At 47.2% G+C, this 12061-nt stretch overlaps 1 non-coding gene across 1 annotated transcript; it reads left to right on the top strand.

The window, feature by feature from the left end:
* Window positions 1-11631: 11631 nt before the first annotated feature.
* Window positions 11632-11703, top strand: Trnat-agu (transfer RNA threonine (anticodon AGU)). The gene has a single exon. It is a non-coding gene; the product is annotated as a tRNA-Thr (tRNA).
* The last annotated feature ends 358 nt before the right edge of the window (window positions 11704-12061 follow it).

The raw sequence follows: 12061 nt of genomic DNA, 5'->3' as shown, positions 1-12061 counted from the left end.
GCTTTCGCCACCCTCCTGTCCTGGTTGTAGGTGGGATTCACGTTCCGTGGGACCGGGCACACGACGATGCGTCTGCTCTCTCCCTCCGGTGCTCCCTCCTCCGTCTCAATTTCCCTTCTTACGCTGACTCCCAGGCGACGCAGTATCGCTCGACCGGTCCTTGTCTCCGAGAGCCTCTCGAACTGCGCCGTCTGCTGGGCCTCCGCAATCTCCTCCAGGTTGTTGTGGACTTCCAGGGCTTCCAACTTCTCCGTGCTCGTGCTGCCCAAGAGTCCCAGTACCGCCTTGTAAGCCTTCCGAAACATCGCGTCGATCTTTTCCGATGGGAAGGTTATTTTTCGGGCACCTTGTTTTCCTCAGCATGTAAACTCTGGAACATATAAGCGTAAAACACGTGGAAACGCTGAAGATAGGGTCAACGTCTCACCTAATGTTTTCACGCGTTGCCGATTTGCGCAGCTTTCTGTGGTACAATATGAACACCAGAGAATACTAATATTTTAACAGTATAGGTTGTTCTTTTTTTCCATAATTCGCAGTGAACTTTGGGACGTTTGTTTGTGGGGCTTGAAGTTTTTTGGAATCGGCCGCAGCGACAAGATCTATTTCATTGTCGGTACACCTCCATAGTGTCAGAACGGCGGGGTGATGTGTATGCCCTGGTTCTGTGCACGGCTACCACTTACAAATCATGCTAAGGAAAACAGCATTGCAAGTAACTGGAAAGGCGAGTCATCCAGCACCAATTTTCGCCTTGAGTTTAAACTTAGCAAATAAGTCACATGTTTTCCAGTTAACAGCTCTCATCAACACTGTGGTGTATTTAATAAAAATAATCTTCTCGTCATTATAATAGTACCCGTTGAAGCTCCCAATACAACTTTGTATCACCTAAACAAATTATGTCTCTGCTAATCATAAAACACTAAAGACCATTCCACCCAGAGGGAAACCTGCTCCAACAGCAGAGCTGGGAGTTGACTTCCCGCGCTGTTTTATAACTCAGTTATGTACCAACTGGCCCACCTTCAATACGCGTTGCAGTGAATTCTGTAGCATTTAGAACTTCACTATGAACTAATCAATGACAAGTAAATAAACTCAGCATATTGTTAGAGTCGGCTTAGCGGTTAATTGTCATTTATTTCGTTTCGGGATACTCTAGATAACACGTGAGTTATAGCTTTTTCCGTAATCACAATCCCTGCGTAGAAGGCCACGCTTCACTCTCCAACGCACTAAGTGGAAATTACGAAGCTTACACCAATCCCCTTCAAGTGAGCTGCACCGCAAAACGCAGATTCGTTGCTGGGAAGCTATTTTCTTCAGGAGGAATATAGGCCGTCCTATACCAAAATATGAAGGCCATCGGAATTACTTTTATATTTAATGAATTTTTCAATACTTGGAACCAGTTTTTGCTTGGAGCAGGAACCAGAGAAAACGTGACGCGATACCAGCAGAAACTGTTGTAAGGGCCATCCCTAAAAGAGCTCCTTCGTTGCAGACAGCATTGTCACGGAAAAACGAATGCAATTAAGCAAATGATGTTTATTAGGGGCGAACTTGTGCCCAAAACAAGACAAAACGAACCAGCGTGGCATTCACGTAGCGAAGCACTGCCCAACTGCGCCCGCGTGATGCTCCTCTTCTATTTATTCTCATGGACATCTCAGGGCGTTCTCACGTGACCCCCTTCTGCTCAGAGCGCTCGCAATCCCGCTGCGAGACTAGGAGGGCACGTCATAGGCTGGCGAAGCCCTGAAGGCTTGCTGCATCTCCTCTCGTACAATGCTCGCGATGGTCCCTGCTGTAGGCTGTGGTGCCGTTCCAAGAATTTTATGTAGCTCCCCGCGGACCACGGAGCGGATCAGGTCTCGAAGACCATGCTGTCACCAAAGGCTGCGTTAGGACCATTCACCGGTGCTGCAGCTAAAACTTGACGCTCGAAGAAGTTGGAACGCTGTCGCAGGGTGTTTTGCATTACGGATACCTCGGACATGAACTCGGCGACAGTCTTGGAAAGGTTCCGTACGAGGCAGCCGAATAACTGCTCTTTCACGCCATGCATGAGGTGGGGCAGTTTCGTTTCCTCTGCCATGTTGGGGTCCGCTCGCCGGAAAGGGCACCTCATTTCGTCCACGTACATGCTGACGCTTTCGTTCGGTAGCTGTACGCGAATTCGCAGCGCCTGCTAGGCCCTTTCCCGACGATCCATGCTGGCATACGCTCGCAGGAACTTATGGCAGAATTTCTGCCACGTTCTCAGCTTACCGTCCCTGTTCTCGAATCATGTTCGAGCGCCGTTCTCCAAGCTAAAATAGAGTTGTCAGCTTCGCGGCGTCGTCCCACTGGTTGAAGCGTGCTACGCGTTCGAAGTGGCTAAACCAGTCTTCGGCGTCTTCAACAAGATCGCTGTGGAAAGCTTGTGGCGTCTGTGGCTGATGAAGGACGAACTGACCTTGCGCGCTGCTATCGGTGGTCATTGTGGTCGAACTGAGCGTATGCGCCATCGCTCCCCTTGTTGCGGCGGGTAGAAGCCCAAACACAGGTGTGGCACCTTGAAGCCGGCGACTGCTCCGCTGATGGACGGGCGTGAACTCGTTGGCTGCATCGGGCGTCGCGTGGGACTGTCGTCTCGGGGAATGCAGATGCTTTACAAGAGTCTACCCCTCACTTCGACCACTATTGTCACGGACAAACGAATGCAACTAGCCAAAGGACGTTTATTAGGGGCGAACTTCGCCTCAGAGCGCTCGCGATCCCGCTGCGAGAATAGGACAGCACGGGTTGGTGCTACTCGCCTTGCGCCAGTACATCTGTCGGTATTATCGCAATTGAAGCTCTTCGACGCCAAAACAGTGCGGTTGGAGGGTTGGTAAATGTATGTCATTATTTTCCAAGACTGAATCAAAAGTATAATACTAACCCAACAATCGTGCATGAGACAGCGCGAAATCTATCACAGTTACCTTTCTCAAGAGAACTCCAGCCGGAGCGCTGGAGCGACGCGGAGAAACATTTCCAGGAGCGCTGCCGGACCAATGCCGGGTCTGCTTAGCCTTGAATAAATTATCAGGGCGGTAGGTACTGCTTAAACACGCGCTCCCACCCAAAATATACCATACATGCCGCAAGCGCACATAAACGTACGTTGAGAAAGCGTGCAGGGAATCCTCCCTCCCACTGTGAAAGCGTAGAGCGTTCGTCGAGGGCACAGGGGCGGACTAATTGCATATGTCGGCTCTCTCAGGAAGATACATCCTTCCTTCCAGAGGAAGTACCCACATTCGCTTCTAAGCTAAATTGATGAGGAGAGGCGAATGCTGGCATCTACAATACTATTGCACTCTACAAATTCCCAGAGCTGTAGGTACACTTCCTTAATATTAAGATGAATATTTTTAGAAGGGACCTCCACCGTTGTCTTGCCTAAACATTAACTACAAGGAATATGTTCCGAGTCCAAAAACTCGCCAGGTTTAACTAAAAGCCTTGCTTGCCTAAGGTTTATTTTTCAGTAAAGAATCTGAACTCTAAACACTTCAAGGCAGAAGGAAAAACTATGAAATCTGGTTTCATAAAGCCTATTGTAGAAGGTGTCGATTACTAACCTTTTTGGCGAGGTTATTGAAGCATCGATGCTGCTCTCAGAGGCAGTGGTAGCAAAAATTTAGGGTCCTTCCACTCTGTGAAGAAGGACGACCTGCGAAGCTCCCAACCTCCATGGAGGGAACTAAACAAAACACGTTTGTTTATAATTTACAACTGAGCATACTTGCTATCCAATCACCAGCATGACATACGGAAAGACCCCAGCTTTATGGTAGCGGACAAAGGTGGAGCTGTATCATTCCCTCCCGCGACGTAGTCATCTTACTGCTTTCGCAACATGCTTACCCAATCCACTCTACCACTGACGACACCGGACCGGTCACACTGGGCGCTTTGACAGCCACGTTTAAACCTCATGCCAAAACAGCGGGCATGTCATCAGTATGGGCACGAAACCTATAGCTACGGGTGTTCCCCCCTCCCTCCACTCCGAACCCGTGCACACATAAACCGGCAACCAATCGTGAGCGGGTGCTTAAGAGTGAAAGACATGGTCGAACATGTCGCTCTGAAAGGCCTTTGTGTTGAACAAGTGATATTGGCCCACCACGGCGTTCCGAACGGGCCGGTTGCTGTTCTTTCGGGAGGGACTCACAGCTACTCGACCAGCTGAAATTTGACGAGAAAACATCGGCGACAGCAGCTGTCCGTTGTTTTCGCGCCCATTCACGCTTCTTATCAGACTGTCGCTTCTTCAGTTTCCGCTCTTCTTCCTGCAAGCGAACGACAAGCATCCGGCCCATAACGAGTGAATGCATCAAAGGTCTGGACCTTGATTCTAGCGGACATACACGTGGGTGCACCTTTCGCTGCCAAGTCATAGACATCTTGTCGTGTGTACAGTACACCAATCCCCACACAAGCCGCTCGACTGCGGACGACAGTAACAGAGCGCATTGAGCCATTATCCTCCCACGTTTAAATCTCCCACCACCACAGCGGTTATGTCATCGGTAGCGGCATTAAGCCCTGCTGTGCCTGCATGTCCCCCCCCCTCCGACCCTGAAACCCTGCAATCCCAAACCGGTGACCGCAAATGGGGGCTTCCTTAGGCGTTAAATATACCAGCGAAGGGAGACAGAAAGACTTTAGATGCGGCAGTTAAGATCTAGTATTCTTTCGCCAGAAGAACTACACCCAACTGGGCAATGAGGGCCGACGACGCGACAATATCGCTGGGAATGGTTTTTAAGCTGAATAAAAATGATGTGCTCACTCCAGCGATCCAACAGGGCAATTGCTTTCAACTGGCATTTACCCCTACCTAGTGGGCGAGGTGGAATTAGTGGCGGAAACAGCCGCAGCTAAATTAACGGCGCGGCTGTGGCAGCGGCTTCGGGAGTTTTTACACACATTCGAGCTGCTGTTGATTCTCCGCAATCATCTCATAATGGTGCCACGGCCGCTGTCATCCGACTGCGCAACTTCTGAAGGAGACATCGGTATTGGCGAGGGGAATCGCCGTGGTGAAAACCGTTCGGGAAGCCCTCGAACGGCACTGAGTAAATCACGTTTGCCAGAATGAAAACTAAATGTGGGGTGGGGGGGCGTGAAACATATACTGTTTCACAGTAAAAACTGTGAGGACCCCTTGCAGTTCTCTTAACTTGCTACCTCGATGCTCTAATTTGCAATTTAACAGCGAGGAGTGCTTTTCCGGACGTAATGAATGTGTCGGGAGGTTTCCACGGAAGCTGTCTCCACCACGAGCCGATCCCATCGAGAAGGCATGCAAAAATATTGGGTTGGTACGTCGACGTCGCGGGGAAGGAGGAATTGCAATGTAATCTGCTTGAAGTGTAATGTAATGGCCGTAATTATTCTCATTGTGTGGTAGCTCCTGCATTCGGAGGGAACATTCTAAGCAAGCCATCCTGGTCTCAGGGATGTCCGCGTAACCAACCACCGCCACCTTGACATCCAGACTGTATCACCTATCGAATAACGTCACGTTACTTTTGTAATGATGTGCTTCTCGGTGGTCGCTGTGTTTGATAACTGCGGCTAATATAGTTTGTGAGCCACGATAAAAACAGAGACGGCACATCGGACAGCTAAAGTACAGTGTGAAACGCTAGAAAACGTCGGTAAACGGTACGAAGAGCCTAGTGGAGAACTAAAGTAGGAAAACAGCGAAAATTGTGAGTTGGGAAACGCGACACAGAAGGGCGCGGGGAGTGTGAAAAATATCCCAAGAGAAATTGTCTGTATAGCGTGGGATAAAGCGAAAAACTGGTGTAACACCACCGCGTTACCGCAGGGGCATCAAGGGAAGTTGCTTGTGAAACGCGCACCCCGAAAACATGTCCAGTGCCGCCTGGGCGACTTTCAATTATTGCTCATCGGGGAAGGCGAAGTTCAAAGCCATCGCCTTGAATACAGTGCAGTTACAGCTGGTGAAGTAAAAGCCAAACGAACCGCAAGTCTCGCGGAGAGTGACAGCTCAACACTTCGTAGTTGCTGTTTAGTTGCTAACACGTTTGGGAGCGATTGCTTATAGTACGTGTGAATGGATCTGAGCAGAGTTCCGAACCTGTATGATAAGGTAGCTTTTATAAAGGCTGATTTTTAAATTCTACAATAAAATGCTTAAAAATGGATGGCACAGGATGAGGGCAGGCAAAACAACCGGTACGCTGTTGCAGAAAGCGTTCTAAATACGGACGTAAACAAACCTCTCCTTGTGCAGTAGTCTTTCTCTTGTACCATGTTATTTATCTTGGATTGGATAATCTTGGTCGGTGTCGTAAAAGATTATTTATATTGGTTAGGTTTAAAGCAACGCAGCCTCTTTTGGATATGTACTGATGCTCCGCCAGAGAAATGCCTAAGTGTTGTTTGAGCTACACTAGGGTCACGTAAAACGCACAGCGACTAGTAGGACTCTTTCGAAAAAAACCTTTGTCTATGCATACTTGCTGTCCAGAAATCTTTACTGATGACTTCTTTCTGGCGCTATGGCGCACTGAGTTGGAATCGGCTTCACTGAACTGATACAAAGAACGACACAGATGGCTACGACAAACTAATGCACCTCCGGCTGGCCTTGTAAAAGCGAGGTCAGGAATTTTAGAAGTTTAGATTGTTCACGCGCCACAGCGGCACTTGTGCAATGACGTGCGCCGTAGAGTAGTCCGGAATATTTTTACCGCTTGCCAATCCTTAACGCGCGTCAGAACCTCGACTCACGGGCGTTTCGTTTTACTCATTCATCAGAAAAATTGCCACCGTGGCTGCGTTAAACTTTCCTGCTTCGGCTCAGCAGAACTGCACAGCCTCTGAGCAACCATGGTGGGTGAACCAAGAAGCTTGACGCTAACATGCTGACTCGGTTTCTCCATTAGATCTTTCTGTATAAAATGTCTAAGGAAATCCCCGAAGAGAGATAAAACCATTTCTGACTCACATTGTACTGCACGTGGCAACACAATAAACGGATAGGCGCTGCTTCACCTGCAGAAAGGAAAGAGACATTTGAAGATTGCAAGACACAGTAGAAAGCCGCTGCGTTGTAACAGGCTTCCCAACTTTGGTCTAAAGCTTTATTCAATATTAGGGCCAACGCTTAAGATAATTGGGTGCCCAAAAAATCATCACAAACTGCAACGTTATGCCCGGACGTTGACGTCAGCGGTACACCATTACGCACACGTACAGCCAATCTGCACATTTCGAGGACGGGAATAGACGTGGACAAGCAATCGCGGCCGTCCCGCTTTTCCTGCTCAAGAATGGTACTATCGTGGCTGAAGGAAAGCACGGAAATAATCTGCCTGTAGTGGCAAGGAGACGAGCAGAAAGCCAGTTTGATAAAACGTAGGAGTTTGCGGAAATACGGCTGCCGCTTCTCGCTTCACGTGTGGATTAGATACATGCCCCGAAGCGCTTTTGTTGCACCTCGAGTCATTGCCTTCCTGTCTGGATGGCTTTTGTGTTTTGATGCTTGAGGGCGCAATTAAATACGCGGAAACAATATTAATCTAAATTTTCTCTTTTACATGGAGTGAAGGTAAGCAGTATGAGTGCGTTACACTCTGCAATTTAGTATAGTGCAGAATGAAGTTTAGTAAATGCATTCAGTGAAGGGACCTGAGAGCACTTAGAAACGACGATATCGATTTGCGCCGTTAACCACACTGGCAGCAAATGCCTGAAGGTGCTGCCTTCTTGCTGTTCTTTCTGTTCAAATGGTGGAGTGAGCTGGGCTCACGCATTCTTCGTGTCAGCAAGCCAGAATATTCCGAAATAAGTATGTTTTCATGGATTGGTACATGCACCAGTTTTCTTCAATGGAAGCGAACCACTGTATATGAACAACGTTTGCTACTCGCGTGAACTTTCATCGTCAGTACAAGCGCGGAAATGGCAACAATAACCTTAAAATATAAGCAAGTCATCCTCAGCGCTACTTGTTCTCTCAGTGTTCAAGCCTTCGGGCTGGCACTTTTTGCCTTTGCCGACATTTCATGATTCTGATGTGCGTCTCAGAGGAAAATTTTTGAAGCTAATACTCGACGTCTTCGCCGTCTTCACATCAATAACGTTGGCTGGGTGTTCTAACCAGCACACGCCGTCTAGATTCAGGGGTTATTCATCGAAGGCTGAAGAAAAGGTGTTCACGAAACGGCTAACCAATAGATCTTCGCAAGCATTTCGCGGCAATCCGTTCTGAGTATGCTATATTTTGTGTGTACGGGCGCCTTTTCATCGCCCCCGGTCTTCCGCACTGGAAATTTGAAAAGCGTTCGCGGGGGGAGGCGTTTTGATTTAAGAGTCTCTGAAACAAGCGCCACGAGCAGGCGAAGTCAGAGACGGGAACGCGTATTGCGGGGGAACACTCGAAAAAGGCGCTCCCGTTTTTCGAGCTCTTCGCGCTTCAGATGCGAATGCGGCCCCAACAGTGCCTACCTTCTTTCGAGTGTTATTTTAGGCTGCTCCCCGTTGAAAAAAAATGCGGTTTTCACTACTGAATTGGGGCCGTTTCGCAAATGATAAAGCGACAGCCGTAATGCAAGAGCAGGAACTACAGCTTAAAAAGCTTCTGAAAGGAGGTCTATGCCACCACAGAAAAGGGACGGCTGCTTTCTGCCTCCGCGTTCTGAAAATAGGAAAACGTAGAAAGAAATAAGGCGACACATTTCTCATTTTTCTTTCAAACAGATTTAGATTTCTGACTTGCTTGAGCTGCACAAGGGCTAGTAGAAGCACCACAGAAGAGGGCCGCGAATTTTTTAAGCCAAGCTTTCTCTACCTCAGTGGTGGCGTTGAACGAAATCTGGCACTGCAGGAAAGCCAACATTACACAATGGGATCCCACATGATGAAGATGATGATTAGAAAACTCAAAGCTTTTTTCGGAAAAACACAGTGCAGGACAGCCAACTTACACAATTTGTTTCCACAAAAGCCCACCAAGTTCCTCAAGAAAAAAAAAAAAAACGCTTCCCGTGGTCAGACTGGAACATGGGTAACTCTCGTTATGAAGGGGACGTCTCTCCGATGGTGCCTGTCTGACACTGTCGAAACAGCTTGGATATTGGACTTCGACTTTTACTCATGGCGCATGGGAGAAAGCCCCCGCGATTTAACAATGTTTTTTTTAAGAGAGGCGTTTTGATATCTTTTATTCCCAATAGCAATCATCTACCTGCACCAAAATGTGGATACGTCAAAACGTCTGCTGTGGCGCTTTTAAGAAATTGACTAATTTCGCATAAAATCCCACTCCCCGTAATCCTCAGCCCGACGCACCTCGCCACCACGACGCGTTCTTTTACATTTTTACACCTGGCTTTCACTACAATTTTTCCGTTGCCCTCGCTGCCTGGTCCTGATGAAATGAGCTTAAACGGCCAGCCAATACGAACCTGGTTACAATCAATAAAAGCCATTGCCACCTCTGAAAAACATGCCAGAATGTCCTTTACAAACCGCACTAGGGGCGCACAATACCTTTTCCTTCACTGTAAAATAAAGTTCAAGCAACCTGTCATCGGAATAGGTTTTTTGTCATGCCCTTTATTCCACAGTATTTGCTTTATAAGTGGTAAATACTTATCGCTCGGCATGGTAACTGTAGAATAAAACGGCCACCATAAAACGCACATTCCGATCGCCTTCGCATGGGGCAGGAACTACACATTCCTACCATACTACTCGGAAGCGCCAATTGTCATTTTCTCTTGCACGTTCTCGCCGTTAAAACACTCGCGCTAGAAACTAGTAGATCAAATAAAAGTTCAAATGCCTTCCGTTTAACGACGACGATCGTTGAAACGCGTTCTTGCGTGCGAAAATCAAATGGCAAAGGGCAAAGCCAAAGCGCCACGATTAAAAGTGCAAACCTCCTCAGAAGGTACATTCAAACTAAGACGTGGGGAAAAGAATGCCCCACAAATTAGCTGAGCGCCCAAACCACACCCATAGTCGTTGCTAAACCATGGTCTTCGTCCAAAAACCATGATACCAAAGTCCAAATCCAAAGTCCACTTCAACTCAGCCAAAGTCGGTGGTGAACGCACACACATCTAATTCAAATTGAATGCGATGATGGAGAAATCGGATTGATGTCGGCTTCATAACGCAGGGAACACAGGTTCGATTTCGACCATGGAAGCACCTGGCTTTTGTGTAAATATCATCATCATCATCATCATCATCATCATGTGCCCCCCTACTGTGCAAAATTAGCTTTCCTGCAGTTCGTTTTGGTTACGACGCCCCAATTACTGATACCACCACTACCGTTTCGCTTCCACTGTGTGAGTGACCCGTGGACCTGCAGCTTTATAAGCGGAAAAGCCCAAAGGCTTAAACAGAAAATAAAACAGTAGCCTCCTGGAACTGTTCCCTTGTTTTGGAATGTTTTTTTCTCTGATTCTAGCCATATTCAGGCGTCTTTTCTAACTGCCATTCATGTATTACTCATCAAGAGAGGTTTTGAGAGACGATTGATACCAACGTACATGTGTCAAAAAAAATTAGTTCAGCTTGCACAAGTGGTGCAAGGCGGGAGAAACAGAAGAGCTGGGAGAAGAACTAGCTTTTCCCCACACTAACAGCCGATACCAAGAGAAAGGAAGTAGCCGGACCCAAGCAGTGAAAAGCCCTTTTGGACGGCACTGTAAAGCAATCGCCATTAAAGTGTGTACAGTTTTTAATTCAGTAGCAATCGTCGTCCTCCCTTTCGTCGTCGCCTCCTGACATTCCATCCGCAAAGGGCAAATATTTCTTTAGCGCCTCCTCTCATCGGTAGACCTCTACTTTTACGTCAGCTGGTCCAGTGGCAGTCTGCATGTGTGGGCTGTGAAGAGATTGCTTGACAGATACATGCTCATAGCCTTTCGGCGCGGCGGGCGCGTGGCACGCCCATCGCCACACGATGACGAAGATAAATGCGGGAGCTCCTCATGGGGCGTAGGCCCATTCGCAAGCCTGGGTGACAGGGGACGGTGGCTGCGATGCGCGAGCTCACGTGGGATCAGTACTCGTTTTTTCCTAGAGCCACTGCGCGAAGGTCGTTCCAAGTGCATCACGCCTGGGACGTGGCGCGCTGGCCTGGAAGCACGTACTCACATGCGCTCGGAGTTTTTTCTGTATGGGGAACGATTCGTGTAAGCCTAAACAGCTCTGTTTTAAGAACACTCAGCTTTCTGTGTCAGCTTTTTGTGTTCTCCAAGTGTTCCACGTTTAGTTAGGCTGTTATTTACACCTAATTCAAACATAGAACACGGAGAACCATTTGGCAACAAAACGACAGCACGTTTTACGACTACCATGGTTGTAAATTCTGATCTATCCCCAGAAACCCGTGTTGTACAGCTTACTTCAAACTTGTAGAAGATGGCGGCTATATTATTCACTCTTGTGAGAACTACGCATTCGCTCTGCTATAATTTTCGTCGAGATGACGTGTTTATATCTGTTTCCCTTCAGATCAGCCATCAGTGTGCAAGAGGCGTAAAGTCGGCTCGGTTTTATAAGTTTCGTATGGGTTTCGTAATGGGCTATCAATTTGCCCAGATAGCCGAATTGGTAAGGCATTCGACAAGTAATCGAAAGGCGTGGGTTCGGTCCCCACTCTGGGCCCGTGTTTTTCTTTCTTTCTTTCTTCTGTATATTTAAAAAAATGTTTACTTAATTAACCGTAGTGAAAAAAAAGAGCCTAACCACACCCCTATGCCTCCTTTGGCATTGCAGACTGCCGACTTATCTTTCTGTATATATATATATATATATATATATATATATATATATATATATATATATATATATATATATATATATATATATATATATATATATATATATATATATATATATATATAAATATATATATATATATATATAGTATAAGTAAAGAGTCGGATACACAGCAAGAACAATAACAAACAATGTTTACTTACGTAGCGGCAACGGGACTTGCCTTCATCAGAGTAAAGTTACA

This window comes from Haemaphysalis longicornis, unplaced genomic scaffold, assembly GCF_048455015.1.
Source record: "Haemaphysalis longicornis isolate Haplotype H1 unplaced genomic scaffold, Haemaphysalis longicornis Haplotype H1 scaffold_9, whole genome shotgun sequence".
NCBI classification, from domain to species: domain Eukaryota; kingdom Metazoa; phylum Arthropoda; class Arachnida; order Ixodida; family Ixodidae; genus Haemaphysalis; species Haemaphysalis longicornis.
The sequence above is the reverse complement of the archived record's forward strand: the minus strand, read 5'-3'. Positions and strand labels throughout refer to the sequence as shown.